Genomic DNA, 14,639 nt, shown 5'->3' with positions numbered 1-14,639 from the left:
ACTCCAGAGTTGTCTGATGTTCTTGGGTATCCTCAAGAGAGCAGCAGGAAGCAGCGAAGCTCCTCAGCCAATATGGCAACCAGCACAATTGAAGGTAATGGGCTCAGCCAGGTAGTGCAGTAAATATAGTGCTGGATAGTACCTGGAAGACCTGAATTAAAATCCTCCTTCAGATTCTTATTAGCTGTGTGAACTTAGTCAAGTTATTCATCTCGGTTTGCCTGTTTTCTTATATATAAATGAACAAATAGATGGACTCGAAGTTTGCTTCTAACTCAAAAGTGTGAACAAAGACATTTGAATGTGAAGTCCTTGGTCGAAAAGGCATAAAATAATATTTTGAACCATCACTATAGCTTTAGGTTAATCAGAAAAGGGGAGACTAGGAGAAAATAATTGGAATGGTTGCTTTCCATCAACATACTTTATCCAGGGAATAACTTTTAGCAAAATTAAAGAGAAACCCGACTCCAATCAGCTTAGTAGAGTAAAGATGCCTGGTTCAAAACTGCTTCCCCTGCCTGCTTCAGTCTCCTTTGCCGAACCATCATCTATCTACCACACTCTTAATCTGGGTGTCTCTCCTTTTCTCTCTCTGTTGCCATCCCTGTTACCTCTCTATGCAGGTGATTCCCAGCTCTCTACCTCCAGCCTGAACTCCAAACCTGCACTGACAATTTACCACCCACATCTATATTAGGTGTCCCATAGGCATCTCATATCCAACATGAAGCTCATCATCATCCCCCTAAAAACTCACATCCCTCCTGAAGCTTTCCCATTTATCTTAAGTACATAATCTTACAATTATCCTTGATTCCTCCCTCTCCTTAACATGGTTGCTAAGTCTTATCCATTTGATCTCCATGACATCTTTTGCACCTGTCTCCTCATCCCCAATCTCTTGGCCAGATCCTCATCATCTTTCAGCTAGACTACTTTAACAGCAAAATTACCTTCCTTGCTTTCATTTTGTTTCTTCTCCAAAGATTCTCCTCACTTGAGAATTATCTTCCTAAGGCACAGTACTGATCATCTTCCTGAGCTACTGAAAAATCTCCATCAGTTCCCTCTTAAATAAAATACACATGTCTCAGCTTGGAATTAAGAGGCAATCTGTCTTCTGTCTGCCCTCTCTTTAGCCTTCTTTCACAAAGCAGCCCTTCACACACCTAACAATTCAGCCCAACCGCTATTGATTGTTCTCCCAAACTCAACAATCCATCTCCAGAATGGGTCATTCCCCGTACCAGGTATGCCCTCCCTTCTCTGTTCTGTCTCAGAATCCTCATCTTCCATTTAGGCTCAGATCAGGTGCCATCTCTTCTGGGAAGCTTTCCCTGATCCACATCCCCAATTATTAATGCAGACTCCTTCCCCAAATTACCTTTTATTATTAATAGCTATCTATTCAGGAGGCACCTTGGTAGAATTAAAAAAAAAATCAAACCATCAGTTTAGGAGTGGGAAGCCCTGACTCAAATCTTGATTCTGCCAGTAGAGTAAACTCTTTAAAAATAGAGGGTTTCATTTTGTGTTTGAACGTCCAGCACAGCACCGGCTACATGGGAGGCATTCCATTAATGTTTGCTGATTGAGTGATTGTCATTTACAACTTGTGTGACTCGGGACAAACCAATTAAACTCTCCAGCCTTCAATTTCCCAATCGGTAAAATATTGAGAGCGTGAGTCCTAAGTGCCAGTTCTTACCTGAGACCATCCTGATCTCATCAGCCGATGCTTTCTTTCTCAGTGTGCATGTAGAAGAAAGAAGAAAAGAAAGGAAAGAAAAAGAGAAAAATGTGGGAAGAGAGTGGAAGGGGAGAGAGAGGCTTATATTGTTAGAAGCTCTAGTAGGAGTGTCTGAAGCAGATGTGGTGGCCATCTGTGGGACCCTGGGCAAGTCCTAACCTCTCTCACATTCAATCTATAAACTGTCATAGCTATAATCTATAAAGTCAGTCTATAAACACTTATTAAGCTTATTGTGCACAAAAATACAAATATACAAAATACACCCCCAGAAGCTCCTCACAAGACAATCCTGCTCTCAGGGAGCTCCAAATCTAATGAGGGAGAAAAATATAAATGACTATGTACCCATAAACTATAGGTTGGGTAAATTGGAAATAAGCAAAATGGGAAAGAGACTAGGCTTAAGGGATATTAGAAAAGGCTTTTTGTAAAAGGTGGTGTTTTAACTGAGACATGAAGAAAAGCAGAGAAATCAGATGGAGGCAGAGACCAGAAGAGAGAGCATTACAGGCAGCGGCACTAGCCAATGGAAATGCTTCTCCTGGATCCAGCATCACAATATTGTCCACATAATCACAAGATTATGTAGAAGGGATACAAGGTGAGAGAAGTAGAGAAAGTGGAGGAGGGATAGGTATAAAAGTGTTTGATCACCCTAGATCTTATGTTTGCTCCTGGAAGCACTGGACTTTATTGAGTCAGGGAGTTATATGGTTTTGTTATTGTTGTTTGTTGTTCAGTCATGTACAACTCTTCATGATTCCATGTGGGATTTTCTTGGCAAAAATACTGGAATGGTTGGCCATTTCCTTCTCTAGCTCAGTTTATAGATGAGGAAACTGAGGCAAAAATGGTGAAATGACTACTAGGTGTCTGAAGCCAAATTTGAACTCAGATCCTCCTCCCACGCTCAGTGCTCTATCTACTGTGTCACCTAGCTATCCCATATTAGATCTGTTTTACCTTAGTTTCCTTATCTGTAAAATGGGGCTAATAATAGCAACTACCTCTAAGGCTTATTCTGATGATCAAATATGATGGGGAAGGAAATAAGCCTTTATTAAGCACCTACTATATGTCAGGTATTATCTAAACACTTTACAGTTATCTCTTTGAGCCTCATAACATCCCTGGAAGATAAATGCTGTTATTATCCTCCTTTTACAGATGAGCTAACTGGGTTTGCCCAGCGACAGACACACAGCTAGTAAGTGGCTGAGGCTGGATTTGAACTCAGGTTCAGCTGATTCCAGACCTGGTGCTCTGGTGCACAGAGCCACCCAGCCACCACCATATAGCTGGCGTCTATATAATAAATGTTAGTAAGTATCTGTTGAATTGCTTTGGTCCGATGGTCTCTTAAAATTCAATGGGATCTCCCCTAATCAGGGGCTGTTGCTGGTAGTGGTGCTGCTGCTGGTGCTGTTGTGTTGGTTGTCATGGTTGTTGCTGCTGCCGCCATTTCCCTTGTATTGGCTGTTGTTACTGCTGCTGTTGTTGCTATTACTGTTGTGTTGGTTGTTGTGTTGTTGCTGTTGCTGCCGCTGCCATTTCCCTTATATTGGTTGTTGTTGTATTGCTGCTGTTGCTGCTGCTGTTGTTGCTATTACTATTGTGTTGGTTGTTGTGTTGTTGCTGTTGCTGCTGCTGTTGTATTAGTTGCTGTTACTGCTGCTATTGTTGTTATATTGGTTTGTTGTTGCTGCTGCTGTTGTGTTGGACACAGCCGTTACTGTTACTATTGTATTGATTGTTGATGTTGCTGCTCTTGTGTTGGTTGTTATTGTTGTTGTTGCTGCTGCTGCTGTGTTGGTCGTTGCTGTTACTGTTGCTGTTGCAGTTGTGTTAATTGTTGTGGTTGTTGCTACTGTTGCTGTTGTATTGGTTGTTGCTGTTACTGTTGCAGTTGTGCTTGTCGTGTTGCTGCTGCTGTTATATCAGTTGTTGCTGCTGCTGCTGCTGCTGTTGTGTTAGTCGTGGCTGTTGCTGCTGCTATTGGCAGTAGTAACATGTAGTGGCTGGCTGTTGTTTGTTGTTGAGTGGCGGTTGTCGGTGGGTTTATTCCGTCTCCCCACCGTCTCCTGGTCCTTTTCCCTCCATGACCTGCCAGGAGCAGGGCACTTCAGAAACACCAGTGGCGTCAGCCCGGATGGGCAGGAATCCCCCCCTGTTTCCAGAGGCCCTCGGGGCCAGGGTGGGTTAGGGTCCGGTGCCTCGTCCCCAGCCTGGGCGGCCAGGCAGCCCCATAGAACCAGGATAAAGGTAACCTTTCTGCAGTGAGCCCCAGCAGCTCCCCCTGCGAGGAGCCGCGTTATACTGGTCAGACTGTATGTCACCGTCATCAAAGGGGCTGTGCGTGCAAACCTGAAAAACCAAACGGACCTGTCTGTAGGTGTTACTTATATCACAGAGCTGCAGGTGCCTCCAGCCCCACTGGCCGTTGCTGTAGGAGCTGCTTCCCTGCCAGTCCTCCTTGGGACCTCAGTCGGCCCGCTTAGCAGCAGAACTCTTAGCCTGTCTTCTCACGTAAGAACCATTTTCTTTTCTGCTCCAGATTTTTAGTGGGGGTTCTGGGTTCAGGGGGGGGGGGGTGCTTCAGGAGGACAGCCACCTGTCACTGCTCTGTCTTGTTTGTCCCCTGGAGAGGCTGTCTCCAGTGAGGGGCCTTGAACTCTGATGGAATAAGTCCTTCAGGAAGGCCCATTTCCCTAGATGGTGGTGGGTTCTGAAGCATCTAGGACCATTTGATCGCAACAAGAGGAGTGCTTGGGAATCCCTCCCAAAACTGAATTCTATTCCTTTCCAAGATTTCCTTTCCTTTTTTAAAAAGTGACATGGGGGATGGTTTCCATAGACCTTGATCATTGGGCCAAAGAGAAGACGGATCCGTGGAACCATCGCCCACCGTCACCCACCACCCCAATTGTCCCCAAAAGAGCTAGCCTGGCCCAGGGGAAGATATCCTGGGGTTGGAGGAAGAGAATCTGGATTAGAATCCTAGCTCTGTTATTTACCACCTATGTGACATCAGACAAGCCACTGCCTTTCTCTGGGTCTCAGTTTCCTCATCTGTAAAAAGAAGGAGTAGACTAAATGACCTCTAAGTTTCCTCTATCATCCTTCACATGTCCCATCTCTCCAAAAAAAAATTATATTTTGGTTTCCATGGATAATTTTTTTAAAGATCTAGTTCATCAAAAAAATTGCTTATTTTTAAAAAAACTTCTTCTGCCTCCTCAACTCACTTCAGAGAAAAACATTCCCAGCCACATTTAGGTTTGGGTTTTTCCACACTCTCTAAGTCTCCCAGACTCAATGAACTGTGCAGAACTTCTAAACGCCTGTTAGTTGGCCCTCTGCTGGCACCTGATGATAGTGTATGGTTCTGAACAAGCCTCTGCAGGATCCAAACTATTAAATCGTATTTTCAAAACTGGGGGCTCTAATTCCAGAGCTGGAGTTTAGGGTTGATACCCATGGCCAGTGGATTCTTGAGAAAACCCCTGAGCCACATTTCCCTCTCCTGGGTTCTGACTCCAAAGAGATCTGTAGCTCGATTTGAGGATGGGGAAGTGGTCGAACTTGGATGGGGAAAAAAAAAACACATTTTTATTTTAATATAACTGATTTCCTTTTAGTGCCATGTGGTTTATTTTGTGCATTTAAAAGTTTCATTCTGAGAAGGTGTCTATAGACCTCACCAAGCGGACAATGGGATTGTTATTGTTTGTCCTTCTTTCTCGAAGAGGTCCGTGACATCAGGGAAGGGATGCCATGACATGCAAGTGAATTGGATTAAAGTGAGAGAGGGCTGAGCAAGGTCACTTGCCTCATTTTCTCCTCTAGAGCCTTCTGAGTCCAGTCTAGATCAGGATGGCTGGAGATGGCCCTGGATGCAATGCGAGACCTTGGCCATTTTAAGTTGAGGCCTTCAACAGGTCAAAGGGGTACATGATATGGGAAAGTCTAAGACCCCTTCACTAGATGATATCTGAAGTCCCGTAGAATCAATGATGCTTACCTAAAGTAGCGTCAGAGGCAAAACTGAAACTAGAACTTCTGACTCCATAACCAGTATTCTTTTTACTATACCTCACTGATTTTAAAGATTATTCAATCTAGCCCCTTCATATTACAGGTGAAGCTGAGGTCATTATTTTTTTTTTCATTTTAAATATGAAATTAGCCCCTTCATATTACAGATGAAGCTGAGATCATTATTTTTCATTTTAAATATGAAATTATCCCCTTCATATTACAGATGAAGCTACGATCATTGTTTTTCATTTTAATTATTAAATTATCAATAAATTAAATCCCATTTTACTAATTTGATGATTAAATTATAGACAGGTTTAATTTTATGCATGTGAGTTTTATTATTAAATTATTAATAATTTTAATTTTAACTTTGAAAATTTGTTGGTACCTTTTGTTTATTTTTTAAATACCAGAGGTACTTTCTCCCACACTGCCAAAATGAACCTTTTTATATAGCAAATAAATCACCTGCAGTACATGCTGCATTATACATCCAGAGTCCCCTACCTCTCCACTGAAAATTATCAATAAATTAAAATCCCATTTTACTAATTTGATGATTAAATTATAGATAGGTTTAATTTTATGAATGTGAGTTTTATTATTAAATTGTTAATTTTAATTTTAACTTGGAAAATTTAGTGATGCCTTTTACTTATCCTTTTTAATACCAGAGGTACTATCTCCAACACTACCAAAATGAACTTTCTTGTACATCCAAAAAAAAAAGTTATGCAAAATCACCTGCAGTGCATGTTGCATTGTACATCCAGAGTCCCCTACCTCTCCACTGAGTAGAGGGAGATAGGGTTTTCACTTCTGTTCTCTGAATCTAAAACTGTTTGTTAGAGTGAATCCATCTGCCTTCAGTTGCCTTTTGGTGCTGGTTTCATTGACATTGAAGTACTTGGTTGTATCATACTCCTGGTATTCCTCTCTTTGCTTTATTTAAGTTTTCCCGTGTTTTTCTGAATTTCCCATAGTCCTCCTTTCTCATGGTACAATAATATTTCATTATGTTCCCATGCCACAGTTAAGTCAATGTTCCTCTTCAATAGACGGGCACTAACTTTGCTGTAAATAATTTTGTATATATGGAACCTTTGTTTCTGCCGTTGACCTTCTTGGCACCTGTGCCCACAGTGGGACTGCTGGGCCAGAGAGTATGTTGTTGCCACGATTTCTTGGAATTTGCTAGAACAGGATGCTGTGTTCAAAATTTGGCCGCGTGGTCTGGTCCTTTCTTGGCTGACGTACCCACTAGACTTTACGCCCACGTTCGGTCCAATCCCCTTGTCTCTTGGTCACAGTGGTGTTCACTGTGGAGAGGGCAGTCACCACCTACCCTGAAGACCAGCCAGATTCCTCAGGTGAAGAAGAAAACGGGTCTGTATATGAAAGCTCTCACTGGTTTTGTTTCTAACAAAAGAAACAAAATTTGAGAAAACTTTTCCAGATTCCCCCAGTTATTAGTGGATTCCCCTCCTTCTCTAATCACTTTTCTCTGCACCAGTTTGTATTTCCTAGACTGGGGGAGGGGTTCTTTGCCTATTCTGTATCAGAGATCTCTGGAAAAGGATGGGGAAGCCCACAGACTCCTCGGAAACATTATTAAATGCATAAAGTAAAATAAGTGAGAATTACTAAGGAAAAGCTAGTGAAAAAAATAATGTCATTTTTTTCCCAGTCCAAGTAGAATCTATACATGGACGTCTTTAGGAACCTGTGAGCCTACATTAAGAATCCTGCCTGCTAGAATGGATTCTCCTTGAGGATGAAGATTAGGTTTTGTCTTTGTATCCCCGGTGCCTAGCATAGTGCCTTCAAAATAGCCCTTGATAAATGCTTATTAAATTGAATTTACATTCGAGAGAGACAGAGAGAGAGAGAGAGAGAGAGAGAGAGAGAGAGAGAGAGAGAGAGAGGAGAGAGAGAGAGAGAGAGAAACAGAGGGAAAGAAACAGAGAGAGACAGAGAGAGAGACAGAGAAAGACAGAGAAAGACAGAGAGAGAGACAGAGAGAGACAGAGAGAGACAGAGAGAGACAGAGAGAGAGACAGAGAAAGACAGAGAGAGAGAGACAGAGAGAGACAGAGACAGAGAGAGACAGAGAGAGACAGAGAAAGATAGAGAGAGATACAGAGAGAGAGAGACAGAGAGACTGAGAGAAAGAGAGAGAGAGAGAGAGAGAGAGAGAGAGAGAGAGAGAGAGAGAGAGAGAGAAAGAGAGAGATGAGGGATTCATTTAGGATGCTTTCTTTCTCTGGTTTCTTGGAGAGGGAAAAACAGCCTTAAGGGCTTGATACAATCTGACATTGAGAATGGAAACAGTGTGGCTCAGAGGGAAGAGCACTTTAGTTTGGAGTGAGAGGTCCAAGTGATCTTGAGCAAGCCGTTCACTTTCCAGGGTCTCAGTTTCCCCATTTGTAAAAAGAGAGAGGTTGGACTAGTTGGTCTTTTTCTAGAACTGTGACCCTATGATCAGTCATTTAATCGGTTTCCCCATCTGTAAAATGAGGGGGTTGGACGAGCCGGCCTCTAAGGTTCCTTCGGATTCCTAAAAACCTGCTGAATGCAAATTGGTCCCGAGACAGTTTTTACCCTCGCAGAGTTTACTGTCTAGTCGTAAAGAGATGCCACAATTTTAACTCTTGCACCCAATATTATCTGATGCATTAGATTCACAATGCAAAGGTTATATGACTTCTGTGGGTCACTATTGCCCCACAATAGTGGAAAGAAGTTACAAAGCTATTATTTTAAAGTAATATGGCTAACAGAGCTATCCCCGAGAGGAAAGAGCTGGTTCAGAAGCCAGTAGGCAGTCCCTCATTGAAGCTCCGGCCCTCAAGGATGACCAGCCAGGATTGTTATAGAAGGATTCTTAATCAAGTATGAGTTAGCAAAGGTGGTGTCTGAAGTCCTGTGAGATTCTGTAATCTTAGTGAAAGAAATCAGGAAAGGTTCATGGAGGTAGTGCTTTGAGCTATTAGCTCTTCTAGTGGAAAGACAGAAAGATAAAACATCACAGAATCCAAATGTTAATTTTTACCTATGTGACCTACTCCACCTGCCTAGATCTCAGTTTCCCTATCTGTAAAATGATGGGATTGAACTCTAACATCCCTCAAATTCCTCAAGTGAAGAAAGAGATTTCACATGTGATGAGACAGAGGGAAGGCACTCCTGGAGGAGGGTTCAGCCTGAGCAAAAGCATTGAACACAATCTCAGGATTTTGGATGGTTAATATTCCCTCAAGAAGAAAGCCCCTTTTTTCCTTCCCATTGTGCATTCTAGCACGCTCTGCCACTGATGCCTGAGAATAGCCAACATTTCTATAACTTTTTAATATTTATAAAAATCACTTAAATTACCTCATTTAATCCTCACAAGCACCTTATACAGAGGTGTGTGTGTGTGTGTGTGTGTGTGTGTGTGTTTTGAACATGGCCAATGAAGAAATTCATTTTCATGACTATATTTTTCTCCTTTTTTCTTCCCAAAGGGAGGTAAAACAGAAAAAAAAATTCGTTCAATGAAAAAAAAAAAATTTAAAAAATGTTTCATCAAGTGAAATACTATCTAAATATCCTCTTATACTTGTCCGATATTTTTGTCCAAAAGCAGGAATTATTTACATATTTTTAAATAAATTGTGAAGTGGGTGCTATTGTTATTTCCATATTATAGATCGGTAAACTGAAACTTGTCTTAAGATCACACAGCTAATAAGTGAGAAGGGATTCAAACACAGGTCTTTCTGAAGCCTCTATTTCATGCTACCATTACTTCCCACATCATTAGCATCCTAGTGCTCCTTTCATCAATGCTACTTCTAGATGCATCCATGTGAGCTGGATGCATCCAGCTCAAGTAGGTGCATTTTTGAGCACCTGTCCAGGGTCAGGAAGAAATAATCCTTCTCCAGCTCCAACAACTATTAAAAAAACTACAGAAATGTTGGCTATTTTCAGATTTCAGTGGCAGAGCGTACTAGAATGCACAGTGGGAAGAAAATAATGGGCTTTCTTCTTGAGGGAATATTAACCATCCAAAGTCCTGAGACTGTCTTCAATGCTTTTGCTCAGGCTGATCCCTCCTCCAGGCTTGCAGTCCTCCCTTGGGCAAGTTCCCCCAAGAACTCTCAACGACCAAGCTCACTGCAGCCTCAGTCTTGTATGGACTGTGTAGCCTGGTTGGACTTTCTGCAGGGCACCTGGTAAGCAGGCAAGACTGCTTGACCCATAATGGGTTGCTTCTGGATTTACTGGCTGTGCTGCTGGACAGGAAAAGCCTTGGCTCCTTAGTTAAAATAGCTATGGCAAGAAACACACCTCCCTTCTGTAACTGGGAGACATGGTGGGAAGAACATCAAATTTGAGTTAGGGCACCTGGCTCTGCCATTTACAGCCTATGTGATCTTGGGCAAGATAATGAACTTCTATGAATCTTAGTTTCCCATTCTACAAAACAATGAGACTAAATCATATGACCTCCAGGGTCCTTTCCAATGAGCTTATGATTCCACGACCAGAAGACCTCTAAAGTTCATTCTAGCTCCCAGGAGCACTAGGAGATGCACCCCCACATGGATTATTCCTGCCTCTTTTTTGCTCAGTAGCAGGAATTGTACTTTTGCATTCATTTCTGGGCTCCCATGTTGGGGAGGATATACAGAAGAAAGCACCCAAGATGGTAAAATCTTCTTATTTATTCCATTTGAGCATCAGTTGGAAGATCTGAGGTTTTTACTTGGAAAAGAGAAAACTCAGGGGAAACACGATAGCCAGCTCCTAGTATCTGAAAGGTCATCCACGCAGAAGAGGGATTAGCTGAATTCTGTTTGGCCGCAGAGGACAGGACTCATGGAGAAGAGTCTGTTTGACATTTTTAAAAGAATTTAATCTTCTCTTTAACCTATATTGGATTGCTTGCTCTCTTAGGGAGGAAGAGAGGAGAGGAGAGGGAGAAAAATTTGGAACATAAGATTTTGCAAAGGTGAACGTTGAAAACTGTCTTTGCATGCATTGGGGAAAATAAATACTATTAAAAGAAAAAAGAAAGATGTGAAAAACAACCCCCCCCCAAAAAAAAGAATTTAGTCTTCAATAGTAGAATGGATTGCCAGTGAGTTCCCCTTCATTGGAGGTCTTTGAGCAGAGATTGGATGGCCACTTGCTGGGATCACTCTTTGGCTTTTAAAGTCCTTCATGATCTGACCTGCCTCCCCTTTTACCTTCCCATTTCTTTTTACACCTTGCTCTCCTCCATATATACACTGTGATCAGTGACGCCAGCTTCCTTTCTGTTCCTCCCTCATGCCATCCCCCATCTCCAGACCCCTTTTTCTGGGTCTCCCCCATGCCTCAAACTCTCTCCCACCTCATCTCTTCCTCCTGGCTTCTCTGGATTCCTTCAAGCTTCAGCTAAAGTTCCTTCTTCTATAGGAAGCCTTTCCTCATTCCCCTAAATACTAATGCCTTTCTTCTATTGCTTATATCTAATTTTTCCTGAATTCAACTTGTATGTACACTATTGTTTACATATTGTCTCCTTCATCAAACTATGAGTCCTTTGAAAACAAGGACTGCTTTTTACCTTTTTTTTATCCTTGCATTTAACATGACACATAGTAGGGGCTTTAATAAATACTTGTTGACTGTTTGAGTGACCTCTTCTAAGGGTTTTAGTTTGGACTGGATTGCTTCTTTAACATCCTATAATTCTGTGATTCTAAGACTTCCTTATAGCATCAGGATACCTGTAGATGTAACCTGCATAGCTAACCCAGTAAGATCTGTTGGATCAATTGATATTGCCTGGAAGGAAAAGAATATGGGCACAGTTATTGTGTTTCTGATTCTCAGTGGGATCTGGCTGAACTGAGCTGGAGATGGAGAAAGCCCTTGACTGTAACTAACACACACACACACACACACACACACACACACACACACACACACACACTCCACTAGGAAATTTAGGCTTCTAACAGCTACCAGATGCAGTTCCACTATAAACTAATTGAAATAGTAAAGAAGTCATCCCATTTCCTTTCTCTGGCTGAGATTTTATTCTGTATTAATTAGGGCTCCATCTTTTAATGGGATTATTCATGCTCACTTGGCTGGGTTATCAACAAAGAGAGAAAACTAAGGAGGGAGGGGAAGACTAAGCAGAAAGAAAAAGAAATGTAAAGAGTATTAGGACTGGAAGAAGACTTAGTTTCATTCCTCATATTATGAAGGAATTTAATTAGATTCTTTTTAAGGTCCAAAAAGGGAAAATGGCTTAGTCAAAAACCACAGGAAGAGACCTCAGAGCCCATCTAGTCAATCAGTTCATCAATAAGCATTTATTAAGTGTCTAAGATTAAGTTCAGAAGATGGAGGATGGGGAGGTGGAATACAAAGGCATAAAAGAAATAGTTCCTTCCCTCAGGGTGCTTACAATCTAAGATAAGACAATATCATAATCATTATCTCTCTTCGTATCTCTCTCTCTCTCTCTCTCTCTCTCTCTCTCTCTCTCTCTCTCTATATATATATATATATATATATATATATATATATATATATATATATATACTTACTATGTGACAAGCACTGTGCTAAACCCTGAAGATACAAACAAAAAAAAAGACAAAAATACATCCAGGAACTCCCATTCTAATGGAAGAGAAAACATGCAAACAGAATGAATAACTAAGAATATACAGAACAGCCAATGAGATTCAAACTCTTGTCCATTAGTGGTAGAGTAGGATTTGAACTCAGGTTCTTCTGTTTCCTGGTTCAGTGTTTTCCCCACTTTACCACACTACCTTCTGAATATAAAAACTATAGCCAGTACAGAGAGCTGGGATTTGGAATTCTCCGAGGTCTTTTCAATGATCATCTCTATTAAGGCGATTCTCAGGTCTATTCATCCAGACCTTACCTCTTTCCTGAACTCCAGTCTTGCTTTTCCAACTCCCTGATTGGAACATGGCCAAACAGAGCTCACTGTCTCTTCCCCCCAACTCCTCTTTGGAATCTCCCCATCATCTGCCCGGGCTCTCGGGTTCACAACCTTTGCCAAAGCCTGTCTATTTGACCATTGAAGCATCTCTCAAATATATCCCCTTCTCTCCTGTGATACTGCCGCCACCCTTGGTGCAGACTCTCATCCTGTCACACTTGAACTATGTCATTAGCTCCTGATGGCTCAGCCTACCTCAAGTGTCCCCCCTCCAACCCATCCTTCCTCCAGCCACCAAAGCGATTTTCCTGATCATGTCACCCACCTCTCCTACTCAATAAACTTCAGTGGCTCTCTATTATCTCTGGATCAAATATAAAACCTTCTCTATTCTTTTAAAGCCATTCACAACCTCACCCCTTTCTGCATTTCAGGTCTTTTTGATCCTCTTGCCGTTCTTCCCACAAAATACTCCATCTTCCGACCCTATGCATTTTCACTGGCATGCTATCTCGACAGCTACTCCATCCTCTGCAGGAAGCTGTGTCTTCCTTAAAGTTAGCATCCCTGAGATGATCCCCGATTCATCTTGTATTTATCATTTGTACTTAGCATTTACATGTGTCCTCCCCCTATAAGTTTATGGGCTCCTGGACATAGTAAATACTAAATGAATGGTTGACCCCATCCCCATGTCATTATTACTATTAGAGACTCACACTAAGTAAATTTAATCCAGGAGTCCTGCTATGCTCTAGAATCACAGAGACAAATGCACAGAGCCGAAAGAGATCTCCAAGATCATCCAATTTAACCCCTACCTCGAACATAAACTCCTCTAAAATAAGAGGTCTGGGATATCTCTGTGGGTCAGGCCCTGACTCCAGTTGTGTCCCTGACAACTGAACCCATCAACTAAAACGAGCCAGTCTCGTTAGGAATTCACGGCCTCGCTGGCTGGGAGCTCCGAATCCGAGATCTGGTGATTCCCCAACAAAGGGCATCTTGTCGCTAGCTCATCCTCCCATTTTTGTGGTCGTGTCTCTCTGCTTCTAATTCTCTACCTCTTCAGTCCCACCAGACCTCGGACCTAATGGCCCAGAGAGAAGAGAAGCATGTTTTCCCTAGAGCTCTTTAGGCGTGTTTTTCTACAGTCTAGTGGAGGGGGACCTGGCTTCAGGCCCCCAGGCACTTTCCCCCCACCTCAACCACCAGCCATGTGTAGAAAACCAAAAAGCTCATGGGAAAGTCTCAGGCCAACCTTAGCCGGTCCAGGCTCCTCTTTGCAATGATCTGCGGAGAGATTCATGACCACGATAACATTCTGTGTGCATTAACCCTTTCGTTGCTCCCAAGGGTAAAAATGCCCTCACGATTTCAGTTGTGTCTGCTGGGAATATCAGGACGCAAAAACGGTTTGGTCTTTGTATGAGCAGAAATCCTCACACCGAGGTACTAATCTGCCCTGAACGCCCACATACCCCATACACCGCAGAGTCAGATTAGTCCCACCCTAGAGTGCTGGCCTTGGATCAGGTAAGAAATGGGTTCAAATCTCATCTTGGGCACAACCTAGCCATGTGATACGCAGATTTCTTACACTTTTCATGTCCCTCAATTAATTACTCTGTTTTTGTTGCCCATCTGGATCAGTGGACGGCAAATCCGTACCAATATCTATACTAATGAAATCACAAGGATAGACCATCAAAAAAGAAAAGACATCTTGAGTTCATTGAGCCAACTGATCAGTAAGACTTAGTGATAGGAAAGGTCATAGTACGTCTACAAACTGTACCACATGGATAAACACATGATTCCCATGTCCAGACCTGAAAGAACTAGGCAGCAAGATAGTGCCATAGTTAAAACCCTTGAGTC

At 42.2% G+C, this 14,639-nt stretch overlaps 1 protein-coding gene across 1 annotated transcript in view; it reads left to right on the top strand.

Moving 5' to 3' along the window:
• Positions 1-4,175: 4,175 nt before the first annotated feature.
• The window catches only part of ELF5 (E74 like ETS transcription factor 5), a 52,379-nt gene continuing 41,915 nt past the window's right edge, over positions 4,176-14,639 (top strand). The window contains exon 1 of the mRNA XM_051964996.1: positions 4,176-4,282. The gene's annotated coding sequence lies outside the window, so the exon portion shown is untranslated. The remainder of the gene's footprint in view (positions 4,283-14,639) is intronic.

The sequence above is a fragment of the Antechinus flavipes genome, chromosome 6 (assembly GCF_016432865.1).
Source record: "Antechinus flavipes isolate AdamAnt ecotype Samford, QLD, Australia chromosome 6, AdamAnt_v2, whole genome shotgun sequence".
NCBI lineage: Eukaryota > Metazoa > Chordata > Mammalia > Dasyuromorphia > Dasyuridae > Antechinus > Antechinus flavipes.
The sequence above is the reverse complement of the archived record's forward strand: the minus strand, read 5'-3'. Positions and strand labels throughout refer to the sequence as shown.